This window comes from Sceloporus undulatus, chromosome 2 (assembly GCF_019175285.1).
Source record: "Sceloporus undulatus isolate JIND9_A2432 ecotype Alabama chromosome 2, SceUnd_v1.1, whole genome shotgun sequence".
NCBI lineage: Eukaryota > Metazoa > Chordata > Lepidosauria > Squamata > Phrynosomatidae > Sceloporus > Sceloporus undulatus.
In genome coordinates this window covers 211,420,994-211,436,059 of record NC_056523.1, presented here as the reverse complement: position 1 = coordinate 211,436,059, position 15,066 = coordinate 211,420,994, and the positions used below count along the sequence as shown (strand labels likewise).

The 15,066-nt window shown below is 40.6% G+C and overlaps 1 protein-coding gene across 1 annotated transcript in view; it reads right to left on the bottom strand.

Annotated features, from left to right (window-relative positions):
- ABCA1 (ATP binding cassette subfamily A member 1) overlaps nucleotides 1-15,066 on the bottom strand; it is a 132,343-nt gene that overhangs the window by 104,939 nt on the left and 12,338 nt on the right. The window lies entirely within an intron of this gene.

Below are 15,066 nucleotides of genomic sequence, written 5' to 3'. Positions count from 1 at the left end.
CTAAGAGCAGCTCTGCACTTTGTGACTGTGCTTCCTGCTATGCAGCCATAAGGAGTGCAAAAGGGAGAAGGCTTAATTCAGTAGCCTTCCAAGCAACCACCCATGTGCCATTCTGGAAAGGAAAGGAAAGGAACAATCCACACACTGATGGATCCAAATTCCCATCTGCAAAAGGTAAAGCTTTGGTCTGAGCAAAGCTTTCAATGTTTACTTCTGTCAAAGGCCTTGTTTGCACTGGCTGGTAAGTCCAGGGCCAGGCTGGAGCATTATGCTCCAGAACTGGCCCCAGACTGGCCCCAATGGTGGCTGCAAGCACCAGGCCAAACCCAGTATGGCAGCACAACATTGTCTGCATGGATCAGCCAGGCCAACACCCCATCTGTATGGCTGGCCTGTCCTTGGAGCCACCACCATGTCCCTTCCCTGTGGGATCTCCATGGACAGGCCTCTTGTGTCCCAAACACAGTCCAGGCAACCAGCCAAAGGCTGGCTGCTACACAGCTGATAGTAGACACCAGCTAATGAGCAAGCACAATAACAGAGCAGCTTATAATTCAGTACTTACTTTACTTAGTAAAGATAAGCCTTAAGGACATCCCTGTATACCACCATGTCTCTGGAGGATAGGCTCACCTGTGCAACTAATGAAAGGAGAAGATTGAGGGACCCTTTGATTACATGGTGGGGGTCCCCTGCCATGCGATCAGGATGTCTCTCTGCACTATCTCCTCATTGATCTCATTTGTCACATGGGCAACCTCACCTTCCAGAGAAGTGGCAACACACCAGGAGGTCTATCCAAGGAGATCCTGCAGGTAAGGGAAGCGGTGATGGTGGCTCTGGGACACGCCATTTACCCCCACGCAGGGGAAGGAGAATGACATGATATGAAAAGCTGGCTTGCCCAAATTGAACTGGATTCAGCTATTCACATACCACAAAACCCCACACTAACCTTAGGGTTTTGGGAAAATACCAGGGGTTCTTGTGACTTTTCTTACCCTAGGGCAAAGTCTGGTTAACCAGGTATTTCACCAGAAGTCACTATGCATCATGGAAATAGACACCACTAGTGTTGAGGTGAGCATGGGATTTTTCACCCATGCAGACAAGATCAAAGAGAGTTCCTGAGAGGCCAAGACAGAGCTTCATAAAAAAACTTTTTTGGAAGACAGCTCCCAGAATCCTCCAACAGACATGGCCATATTGTGTAACATCAAGGATATTGACAAACTGGACTTATGAGGAACAACTTAAGGAGTTAAGTGTGTTTAGCTTGGAGAAGAGAAGATTGAAAGGTGACATGATAACCATCTTTAAATGTCTTATGCAATATCATGTAGATGGAGTAAGCTTGAAACAGTGGATTCAAAATACAAGAAAACAAATTCTACATAAATATTAGAAGAAATTCTTTACTGTAAGAGTTGTTTGACAGTGGGATGCACTACCTCAGAGCATGGTGCAGTCTCCATCTTTGGAGATCTTTAAACAGAGGTTGGATGGGAATCTTTCAGGAGTACTTTAGTTGTGTATTTCTGAATGGCAGGTTCTGGACCAGATGGCCCTTGAGGCCCCCTTCCAACTATATGACTCTATTACTCAAAGAATGTTTTCTAAGATTTATCTATGACATTACCTAGTTGAAAATATTCTCCAATTAAATAATCTTATGTGCTGATTTATAAAACAAAAAAGAAAAGAGCAAGCTCTAAATTACAGTCCAGAAGAAAGTTGAATCTCAGATATCCAAATATTCCGATTATATATATATATATATATATATATATATATGAGCTCCAATTATTTATAAATAAATCTAATTCTTGGCACATTTCTCTGATATATAGTTTATAAGTTCTCTAGTTACATAGTTCCACATTTTAATAATGCACTTTTAAACTGTGTGTTTGTTTCTAATATTTTGCAAATACAGCACCTACAACATAACACACTTGTCCTGAATGTTCTGTTTTTATTGCATTTTTTATTAATAAAACAAAAACTGGATAGAAGCTTTTGTCTCTACTTATCCTTATTTTTCTTCCAGTATTTATTTATTTGCAAGAATGCATATTTTTACATTTTCAGCAATGCCATACCCTCCAACTGTCTCTCCATTAATTAATTAATTGATTAATTCTCTATTGTCCCATCTTTTCCAGCTGCTTTTAAAATGTCCCAGTTTCTCCCTTCTCCTCTTCCCACTTTTCCCCTTTGTCCTCATCTTACTTCAGTTACTACAAACTGAGTTCAAAGTGAAAAAGTAGTTTGCACTTAGTTAACTCAGCAGGTGAGAGAGGAAAGAGCTTTCTGGAGCTTCTGGCTGTTGTAGTTCAACATATCTGAAGAGGAAGAGGTTGATGAAAGCTGATTGCAGGTTCTGCCATTTATTCATCTTTGGCAGCATTACATTTCAAAAGGACTGCATTTTAATTCAAGATTCTGGGAACTAGAATTGAGAACCCTTTTGGCATGCAAAGTATGGGTTCTATCACTCAGGTATAAACAGCTAGAAATGCTAATTTTTTGGAGTACTACTCGCAGAAATCCCCAGCAAACATAACAATTCGCCACGATCACTCAGGTATTGTGGGAATTATAAACTCCCAAAATAAGATTTCTAAACTGTATGCACAAGTCTTCCCTTGATCAGAATCTTCTTGGTCTATGAATGTTTTGAGGGACATATATCCTGTTCTTAAACATACAGGTTTTAAGAAACAATATGGATGCTTTTGGACAACGTGAACTCCACAAAACAAGTATCACATCTCCAGAGTACTCTTGGTTCAGAAACTATACAGAGGTTCTCCCTCTTTTTGGTTTTGTCCTGCAGGGGACTATGAAAACATTTAGGCTTAAATTACAAGGTAGTTCCAGGGAAAAGAAAGCTTAATTTCTGGACCACCTCCTTAAAAAGCAAAATCTACACAAGCTTTTTCCAACCTAGCAGCCTCCAGAAGTGTTGAACTACAACGCTCATCACCCTGGTCAGTATGCACAATATCCTGCCTGCCTAGAGATTATAGGAGTTGCAGACCAACACATCCAGAAAGGGCCAGTTTCGAGGTGGCTACCCTACATAACTCTGACCATTACCCACCATCATATTCTCACATCTGTATGGTTTGAGAGGCCGGAAATTAAAAACTGTACATTGGCACTCATTCTCATCTCATCCTTTGCCACAGCTGTATTAAGCAAACATTCAACAGCCGCAGGGAAGAGAGAAGCTTTGGCAAACAATTGAGCTGTTTGCTCTTCTCCTGAGAGGGGAAAAAATGGCAGGGAAAACCTTTCCCCTACAAAATAACTATTTAGTCAATGACTAGGCAGCCTCTTAAATTTCCAGACAGACGATGAAGGCTTATGGCAAAGAGTTGACTATATGAGGAGAGATATGGTCTTTTGTGCCATGAGTTTTTTATTTTTTATTTTTGAAAAAACAAATTTCCAGAAAGGAAGCTTTAATAAAGCAAGACTCTAGCCCTTATGGAGAGAGATCTTGTAACACCTTATCTTGTAACACCTTTGAAACTAACTGAAAGAAAGAAGTTGGCAGCATGAGTTTTCATAGACTAGAGGGCCCATACAGAGACGCCAAAATGAAGCTGCTTCGAGTCACTTTGGAGATATGCTGTTTAAACGACACACACATCTTAAGAGTCCAGAAGCTGTGCCAAAGCTGTACTCTAGTCCTTAGGACTGAAGCATGGCTTTAGTGTGGCTTCTGGCTTCTTAGGATGCATGCATCATTTAAACAGCATACCTCCAAGCACCTTTATTTTGGTCTGTCTGTACAGGCTCTAAAGTCTACTTCCTCCAAATGCATCTGAGGAAGTAGACTTTAGTCTAGGAAAGTGCATGCTGCCAACTTCTTTCTTTCAGTTAGTCTCAAAGGTGCTACAAGATCTCTCTACATTCTGATTCTACAAACTAACATGGCTATATCTTTGGATTCTAGCCCTCATGGTTTCAGATATTCCTGGGCTGTTGCACTTGATCTAAAGAATCTTCAGTGTAAAGTTCCATACCAGACTCATATGCTCAGCTCCCTATGAGGAGCATGTGGAGTCCTGGCAGACTTGTAAGCTAGCCAAGACTGTAAAGTGCCGTAAAGGGTATAACCCAGTGCCTGCAACCATACATTCAAATGCAAATATATACCGTACATGGATCTACAATTGGCAGACAGGCACTTTTATATAACTGTAGCCCAGTTACAAGGTCACCAGCAGCCTGGTACAGTTCACCCAAGGTGATTGAACAGACAGTGCTGAGAATACAAAATGAGCATCAGTCATTGAAGTAAAGTATATTGGCATTCATTTGTCAATTAAGGAACTGAAATTAGTATGACACCCTCAAACATATGGGCTGTAGTCCATTGCAAGCTCACGCTGGAATGAAATGGTTAAATCTTAACAGTGCCGCCCACAAGACTATTTTTCCCTTCCCTTTTTGTACTGAAGCAAATTAAACTATCTCATAAATGAACTAATCTAATCATTTGCATACAAAACAAAACACAGACTCAAAAAGGAAAATACAAAGTGGCGCATTCACTCATGGATGCAAACATGATTCAAGCATCCATGGCTTTAAAATATTCCAAAAAAGCTATACACGCAGTACATTCCAAAGAGAAAACCTTGGTTTTCCATTTTATATATGGGAAACCATTTTGCTATGTCATTGTATTTAATAGGACTTGAGCATCCTTGGATTTTGTTATTCACGGGGGGTCCTGGAGCCAAATCCCAGCAGGTAACAAGGCCCCACTGTATTTCTTTGCAGAAATATTATTTTCCCTGCAGAAAACGGTGTTTATTTCACAGAAAATGGTGTTTCTATGCAAAAATATTCTAAATGCACATTTTCTGCAAATGACTTCCACCCTGTGAATAATCTTTGAAAACTGTGTGTGTTTCAGAGACTCTCTCAGAGAGAAGAAAAGTTTTTAAATTACTTGCTGCGTCCCTCAAGAACAAAATTAGTGAATAATCACATCCTTAACCCCCAGAATTCCTGACTGTTGGCTGACAGATGTTGTTGGCTACTACATTTAGTAGGACATTATTTTCCCCACCTTCAGCACTATTCAGTACTCCTGATTTCTTGCTTTGGGCAAGGCACCTCACCCTCACAACCGAGAAGTGCAGAGACTGGACTGTTCCCCTCATTCCTAATATGATGGCCTGAAGGTCAGCTCTGAAAGATCCTGGCATGCTAATATCAGCCTGCCCTGCTGTTTCTGATGTGCTGCCCTTGTTCTGAGAACAAATCAAAAAAGGATTCCGGCTTCCTAAGGGGAAAAAAGACTAGTCGACCCTGGCTCTTTCATAATCATGATCAAAGGTTGGATCCAACTCTGACTGTAACTAGTATCTGACTCCCAAATTTGAGCTCTTATTGATTTTAAATTCCAAAGGCAAATGACTAACTTTGGGAAAAAAAGAAAATGCAAGAGAAATTGACAGTGCTGCGACAGTGCCACTGCCACCTCTTTTATTCTTCACCCACAGCTCACCCACTGATGTGTCTTGCCTTTTACAAATTAAAGACATTAATTGTTTGGACAACAATTTCCAGAATCTCTTAGCCAATGACAACTAATCAAGCCACCTCCAATCCTACTTTGGGAGAAAGGAAGGATATAAATCCCATAAATAAATAAATAAATAAATAAATATTGTAATCCAAAAATAATTTCTCCAAGATTTGGGTTCAGGAGACAAAGTGAAGGCACCTTTGCTTAGGGGCCTCCAACATCCTTGAGATGGCCCTGCTACTTTATGCTCATCTAAACATCTGGTGGTTTCTATAGGCATGTGCAGGACTTGCTCACAACAGTGTCAAATTGTGTTGTTGTTGCAACACAACTGACAAATAGTGCAGTGAAGCCAGAGCTCAGAGGTTCAAAATCCTGTGTCTAAGAACTGTGAATGGAATCAAGATACTTCAGAAACAACTTTCTGTGAATACAGTTTCAGATATTTGAGAAGCAAAAGAGATATGCAAGACATAAATACTGTACTTTCAACATGCAAATAAACCAGGAGGATAGTGCATTTATAAACTGAAATGGGCACAGAAGACAGGCCATAATGTACAATTGAAAAGTTGGAGGAAATGTGGACAAAAAGTATTAAAGTTTACACTGAGTTATGATCTTAAAGAGAATTTTTATAAGATGATGTATAGGTGGTATTTAACCCATGACAGAAGATTTCTGAAAGATATAAAGGATATACTGGTGGCGCAGTGATTCAATGCCTGTCCTGCAGCCATTCACTCAAAACCACAGGGTTGCAAGTTCAAGACCAGCAAAAGGGCCCAAGCTCGACTCAGGCTTGCATCCTTCCGAGGAGGGAGCTAAAATGAGTACCCAGACTGTTGGGGGCAAATTAGCTTACTTGCTAATTAGCTTACTTGCTGTTCACCGCTATGATCTTTGGAATAGCGGTATATAAATAAAAAAACAAAAACAAAAAAACAAACAAATACTGTACAAATAAATGTTGGAACTGTAATTTGAGGGAAGGGACTTTGTATCATACAAGCTGAGTTTCATTTATCCAGAATTCCAAATTCCAAAATACTCTAAAATTCAAAATTGTCTACATGGGTGGCTGAGATAGTGACACTTTTGCTTTCTGATGGTTCAAATACACAAGCTTTGTTTCCTGCACAAAATTATTAAAAATATTGTGAATAAAATTACCTTCAAGCTATGTGCATAAGGTATATACTAAACATAAATTAATTTAATGTTTAGACTTGGGAACCTTCCTCCAAGATATCTCATTATGTATATGCAAATACTCCAAAATCCAAAACACTTTTGGTTCCAAGCATTTCATATGAGGAAGACCATTTGCAGAAATGGTCAAACTGACAAATCTTTTAAGGGACAAGATTCTGAAGACTTTTGCAAATTGTTCAGAGAGTACATGACTAATAATTAAGGAAGAATGATAGTAACTATAAAAGTATCCATTAAATATTGTTGAAGTCAGTTGGTATTCATTTATTTAGTAGTCAAATCATGCTACTTTAGGATGGCTTGGATGAAGTGGAATAATTATTCTGGAAGTTCTCCTAGTTTTTAGGATGTTTGATGTATGTAGTTTGTATGCTTGTAGTTTGTATGTAACATGCAGTTGTGCAGTTTTATTATAATTATTTTAATTAAATTAGTTTATGCCTATAGATGATACATTGTTGTTGGGGGTTTATTTGGTAATGTTTCCCCTTGTATGTAGTTTTATGCTTCCTATAAAGTGGACTTTAATAAAAAATATTGAGAGCCAGTCTGGCATAGTGGTTTGAGCACTGGACTGTGACTCTGGAGACCAGGGTTTGAATCCTCACTCAGCCGTGGAAACCCACTGGGTAACCTTGGGCAAGTCACACCCCCTCAGCCTCAGGGGAAGGCAATTGCAAACCTCGTCTGAACAAATCATGCCAGGAAAACCCCATGATAGATTTGCCTTAGGGCCACCATAAGTCAGAAATAACTTGAAGGCACACAAATAATAATAATAATAATAATAATAATATTTGAGGGAAAATCCTATGTCTAAGTAGCAGGGACTATGACATCAATTGACACCGTTTGTTATAGGGAACATATTTTCCCCCACCCCACCACTGAAACAGTTTCACTAGCTAAAGGCCCATATCCAAGCAGAATTTTGTCCTATAAAGACTCACATGACTTTGAGCCATATGTATGATCGTATACCCTTATATCATCTGGCCCCAATTTTGAGATCTTTCAGGGAGGGTTTTCTGTCACTTCTACCACCATCGCAGGGACATTTGTTAAGGATGTGAGAGATAGAGCCTTGAGGAGGCTTGGTTGGCTCTCTCTCTGCTCCCTTTCCCCCAGTAAGCAAAAATCTTTTTATTTAGGGAGGTCTCACATGATAAGGCAGAAGGGTTGCTTTATATATGGTGTGCTGTGTACTTTTAATTAACTATTCAGAGACATAGCCATGTTAGTCTGGAATATCAATATACAAAGGGATCTTGAGTGAGGATTCAAAACCATTCTTCAAAATTGGCAGCCATAGCATGGATGGGGAACAGCTTGGGGACTCCCGGCGGCATCAGTGGTGTTCTCCTGTGCAGTAACACCTGTTCTCACCCATTCCGTGCCAATCCCATCCCATGCCCAGAACGGTCTGGAAATGGTGTACGATAAACTTACTAGTTTACAAAAGCTTGTGCTACAACCTCTTTTGCATGGTTAGTCTCGAAAGTACTACAAGATCCCTTTGCGTACTGTTTTAACGATGTTCTTTTTTTATTAGAATTGTCTTCTTATTGTTTTCAACTTTTAATAACATTTTATCTAGCTTTTTTTCAATTTTTTTGTAAGCTGTTTTGAGTTCCTTGCTGGGAGAAAGGTAAAGTATAAAACAAACAAACAAGTAAGTAAGCTTATCTGGGAGTACGTCTCATCAAACATAGTGAGACCTGCTTCAGATTAGGTATGCATTAAACATTGCGCTATCAAGGTATCTTTCTCTTCCCCTCCTTCTCCTGTTACAATTTTATTGGGGTTTTTAAACGTGATCTTAGTTAATATTGTACCTGCAAAATCTTCATCCTTTCAAATCTGTACTGTTAATATCCTATTTTTTAAAAATGGATATTTTCCTTACTGTTCTTCTATTACAGAATGCAAGGCAGCATACATGAGATTCCAGACCCATTCCTGCTTAGCTGCATCATATGGTCTTGCTCAGGTCTTTCCCTGGCCATCCATATCATCAAATTTCAAAAGCAACACAATGTTCTCAGCAATATTCTTTTCAAATGATCGCCACCTCATGCAGCTTGCCAATAACAACTTATCAATACCACCATATGCGAGTGTTAAGTCAGGGACAAAATTTAAAGGATTTATACAAAGCAGTATTTCTGCAGTTCTTGAAAAGTGGGAAGTCACTCTCCCCTTTTCATATTTAGCTGTGATCATTGAGTTTCAAAGGCAAATCTGGTTCGCATTGAAAATATCTCGCATCAAAGTGACTCTTGTTCTTCTGACTAATGTTTGCACTACTCAAGAGATCCTGAAGTGTTATCATAAAACACGTCATATGAAATTGTTCCCAATACTTTAGTTATTCCAGCTGGTTTGCATCTTCTGTGCTTAGTAGGCAGTGGATTGCTTCAATATCCAGTGTATTACTTTATTTCTATGGCTTACTCTCTGTCTCTTAGGTTACATAAGCCATTCATCCAGACTGAGTAAGCGGTTACACATGTACTGAGTGGGATCAACAACTGCATGCATACACAAGGACTGTGTATGCTGTTCTCATCCCCGTCCAAACCACTCGGATTTTAACTGTAGAAGCTATTTCAAAAGAACTGAAGAACTTAATCAGTTCTTTCCTATTCTCTAATTAGCAGGACAAATGCTTTCTTTCAAGAGAGTGCCACATGTACAGCAGCCCTGGCTCCTCCTTGCAAGCTGTATTGCATCAGAACTACTAAACATACTAAAAAAAAATCCACATTACCAATATTAAAACCAAATTAACAATTTGGATCAATATATCAGTTTAAAAAAAGGAAATCAGCTTTTTTGTTGGCTTTTCCAAGACGAAGGAAGAGAAGTTCATATTCATACAGAGGAATAGCTAGGGTATTATAGTCGGCCCTTCTTATACACAGATTTTTTATACACAGATTCAAGCATCCACGGTTTGACAATGTTCAAAAAAAGTATACATTTCAAATATCAAACCTTGATTTTCCATTTTTTATAAGGGACACCATTTTGCTATGTTATTGTATCTAATGGCACTTGAGCATCCATGGATTTTGTTATCCACTGGGGATCTTGGAACCAAACCCCAGCGTATAACAAGGGTCTACTGTACTCTCTAACCTGTGTTCTGCAAACAAGATGCAATCCACCTCCCACTGAGACCAATCACAAGATCTACTGCAAGGAATTCTATCCCTAAAATTGCCCAGGTTTTCTCATTTGAGTGAATTAAATTGATCTAATGTCTCCTCACCTGAATTGAAGCACCAAATACAGACCTCCAGCGAGTAATACAGCCGATGGAGCCAGCCTTTATCTCTCTAGGCGCTCTGAAGCACTACCAGATACTGTCTGTTGCAAATGTGAGCAGTGGATGTGAGCTTTGACCCCAAAGTCTTGTGGCAGACCTATTATCAGCTGAATGGAGCCGATATGGCCAGTTGTGTTCGGAAGAATCCCAGACATGAGCAACCTGGCTTCTGTTAGCCAGGTTTTTTTCTTTAGGGTAGATCCGGCTATATTTTCTAGCGGAGTATAAAATTAATTCAGCAATTGTTCATTTCAACCTTCAGATACTGACACATCTATGAATAATATGAGTTACACTCCTGGCTTTTAAATATTTTTAACAAAGCTTCAACTCATAAAATTGCAGCTATTTTACAGGACTAGAGATAAATGCAGTTTTATGAGTACTATCTATCACATGAAACAGATATGGTTGGCCATGCCACACCTGATTATTGCAGCAATAATGTCCATTTGAATCAAACTTATCACTTACTTGAGGACTGAGCAACGAGTGGCCCTCCAGATGTGGCAAGACTGCAAATCCCTTTATCCACCACCAGGCAGCTGGGAGTTACAGTCCAAACATCTGGATAACTAGGCAACTCCACCTCCTGAATAAACCAACAACCCTGCTTTACTCATACTTGTTAGAAACTAAACTCAGCAACCCCAGAAAGCCAAACTTCTGCCACCTGGATGGCACCAGGGGTCACAGCCAGGTAGGTGCCAGTGTGTTTAGGGCAGATCCAGTAGCACTAGCAGCATAACCTATCTGAGTTGCTCTAGTGTGAGGTTGAGAATCCTCATATGAGAAAGAGAGGTAAATATTACCCCCTCTACAACCATTCCGCTATCAAATTTCCATACTACTAGTTCGGTTAGCCTTGTGTGGTATTTCTGTTTGAAAAGTTAACCATGTTTGCATGCTCTCTTGCATATTTCTAAATAAAACCTTTTCCATTCCTAAAACTTTGAATCCTTCTGCAGCTAGTACTGGTATACAGAGGTAAAAACAGTCACCTCAGAAAACAGTCACCTTAGATTACCCAACCTTTCCTAAGTATACTTTGAGCTAACCATTCCCCTCCAACATTTAAGAGGTCGCTGACACAATTGGTGGAGACTAACTGATGGAGACCCCAGCCCCCCCCCCCCACCTTTTTGGGTAACACTGTGGTTGTTGTACCCATTGCAGACTCTTCTACACAGGAACAGTCTGGACAGAGCAGCCCATGTTCAGATGACACCTAATATTTCTCACTGAACTGAATTATGCAGTTAGTTAAGGATACATCCACCAAGCTACTAAAGGAGACCAGGCACTGGGAATATAGGTATGTAAGAATATACAGTATATAAACTGTGCATTTAGATTGTTTTAAATCCAATTGAGTCTAAGCAATCTTAAACTCATTGAGACTAATGGCCTTAAGCATGTCCAACTCTGCACTGGATTTGAGCACGTGCCTTGGAACCCTTCTTGCAAAGGACTAGAAGGGCATACTGTTCAAGTACATGGACCTTATAAAAAAAAATCAACAAGGACTGATATGATAGTATGCTACATATGGTAGTATCTACTCTAGCAGCTCTCCAAGGTCTTGGGCAAAAACTATTCCTCAGGTAACAGCCTGTGATACTTTTAAACAAATCTAGTACTTTCTGCATAAGAAACATGTGCTGCCCCACTATACTATTCTCAAAGCTTGGAAAAATACATTTTGGATGATAGCACATAGACTGGCCATGTTGGCTGGGGGAATTCTAGGAACAGTAGTCCAATTAAATACTCTCAGGTTCTGAGTTTTCTACATCAGAAAACTAAGAGGAAAACATAATGGATTCAGTATGCCGTCTCAAAGTATAATTCTCGGTGAGACCTAAGTAGTTGTTGTTGCTGTTAGCTGCTGTCAGGTTGACTTCATGGACACCCCACGAATGAAAGTCCTACAAGTCACCCAGTCATCAAGAGTCCACCACAGGTCTTGCAGACTCAGGGCTGTGGCTTCCTTGACTGAGTCTATCCACCTGGAATGTGGTCTTCCTCTTTCACTGCTGCCTTCTACCTAACTCAGCATTATCTTTTTTTTTTTTCTAGTGAGTCACGTCTTCTCATGATATGGCCAAAGCACAACAATCTCAGTTTAGTCATCTTGGCTTCTAGGGAGAGATCAGGTTTGATTGGCTCTGCAAGCCATAGATTTGTCTCTTTGGCAGTCCAAGATACCCGCAGAACTCTTCTCCAGCACCACATTTCAAAAGAATCAATTCTCTTCCTGTCTGCTTTCTTCACTGTCCAGCTTTCACAACTATATATAGAAATGGGAATAAATGGTGTGAATAATCCTAACTTTAATATTCATTTATATTTCTTTATACTTTAGGAACTTGTTTATTTCCTTCTAACTGCCCTTCCAAGTTCTAGTCTTCTTCTGATTTCTTGACTGCAGTCTCCATTCTGATTAATGCTTGAGCCAAGGTATAGAAAACCATGAACATAAATCATGCTAATTAATGTAATACTCATTTATTATGTCCCAATGTTGTAGCAAAACTGGTTCCGTTAAATGTCAGGTCCAAATCTTGCTTATACCCTAAAGCAACAAACAAGTTCATATCTTAACCAAGCCAAAATTTATCTAAGCACATCAATTTTAAAAAGCCATACAATAATTACAAGCTTGAACAAAATAATGATAAAGGCTAAGTGCCAACCTGCCATGAGATTATTAATCTTCCCTTCTCATGTTTGCCTATCTTGATAATAAGCAAATTTACTGCCAATGTTCACAACTTGATGACTGATGTATTTACTCTGTAGGGGACACTTTTTGACATTATGCAGGATAGCAGAAAGAGTCAGATGAACCCCATTCCCTTCCATGCAAAATACAGTGGGCCCTTAGTATCCACTGGCATTTGGTTCCAGGGATCCGTGTGGATACCAAAATCCATGGATGCTCAAATTAAACACAATGGCATAGTAAAATGGTGCCTAACCACATCTTAATCATGCTACTGTGAAGATAAAGTGGTGCTGGAGGCATTATATAAAATGGCAAAATCAAAGTTTGCTTTGAGGATTTAAAAATATATATTTTCAATCTGTGGATTGTTGAATCCATGGATGAAGATTCCCTGGATACAGAGGGCCAACTGTAGTCCCAAAGCAGATCGTGCCACACACATTCACACTCAACACTACTCCTTTAAAAACAGCAACCATGGGGTAAAGGACATTTATTTATGTTATACTCTTCCACTATTAGGCCCAAGGTAAGAAACCTCCTGCCTCCAGCACCACTTTGTCTTCATAACAGCCTGATTAAGTAAGTCAGGCTGAAGAGAGAATAACTAACTATGTCATCCAGTGAATTTCTTGGCTCAGCAGAAACTGGAATCTGGATCTCCCAAGTCCCAGTACACCACTACACTATACTTAAACTGACCAGAATGCAGAATTCTGCACTACCAAGTGCTTTATTTTTCCACTGTATTGGCCTAGTACAGACTGCCGTGAAATGGCGGTCTGCAGGCATCCGTTTTTCCTCCGAAGGGACGCCACAGCCCCCAAACTGCATGCCGTCACTCCAGAGTAAAAAGAACCTGGTGTTTCTAGGTTCTTTTTCGGACGCCAGAGTGATGTCATGAGTGCACCAGTGGTGCACTCAAGATATAAGCAATGTGCGGCGCGTCACTTACGTCACAACGGCGGCGCCCAGATGGATGTCACACTGCCATTATAGCGCTGCCACACCATGCTAGAGTAAGGGGCGCTAACTCTAAAACTGGCGCCAGCAGGGCACATTTGGTTTGCCTGTTTTGGCCCTATTCTCACATAATCTTAATATCCTTAGAGTCCTGAAGTCTTCAAGAGAATATAATAATAATAGATAAAAATTTTATTTATATACCGCCCTTCTAAAAACCAGGGCGGTGTACAACATTCATAAGATTACATAGTACAAAAAACCATATACATCCATTAAAAACCATATACATCCATTAAAACCATTCTAGCCAGCTTGCCACTGCTGACGAAAAGAGGAGAGGGAGAAGTTAGTTGGGGCTTGCGTCAGGGAAAGCTTGTTTAAATAGAAAAGTCTTCAGCCCCTTTTTGAACTGGGCTAGGGAGGTGGCCGAGCGGAGCTCAATGGGCAGGGAATTCTAGAGGGTAGGGGCTGAGATGAAAGCCCTCTTAGAGGTAGACACAGTCTGGCCCCTGGAACCCTCATTAGCTGCTGCCCAGATGTTCTGAGATTGCGGGGCGGATTGTATGGGGAGAGGCGGTCCTCAAGGTATCCTGGGCCCAAGCCATTTAGGGCTTTATAGGTAATGACCAACACCTGTATTGCGCCCAGAAGCGAATAGGCAGCCAGTGCAAATCTTTAAGCACTGGTGTTATGTGACTGGCTCTGGATATGCCAGTGACCAGTTGGGCTGCCATATTCTGCACTAATTGTAGCTTCGGGTATGGTACAAGGGTTGCCCCATGTAGAGCGCATTGCAGAAATCCAAGCGAGAGGTTACCAGAGCATGTACTGCCGTTTCAAGGTCCCTCTGGCCCAGGTAGGGACGCAGCTGGCGTATCAGCCGAAGCTGATAACAGGTGCTCCTGACCGTCGCATCCACCTGAGATGTAAGGTGGAGTGACGAATGAAGGAGCACCCACAGACTGTGGTACCGAGTCCTTCACAGGAAGCATGATCCCGTTCGGGACGGGTGGAACCACCGCCATCCCCGGGCCAGGAGAATGGCCAGACTAGAATTAAATAAGCTTATCAGACATCATTTCCAACCCAATCTGAGCATGGCTGGAACCAGAATGGGTGTTATCGCATGATTTTTTCCACCAATGCGACCAGGGGTTCCCAAACCATTCCCCAGCCAAGCTTTGGCTGCCAATTTTGAAGAACGGAAAGCTTCAAAATTGACAGCAAAATCCATGCGATAAACACCCGTTCTTCCCCGTTCCATCCCATTCT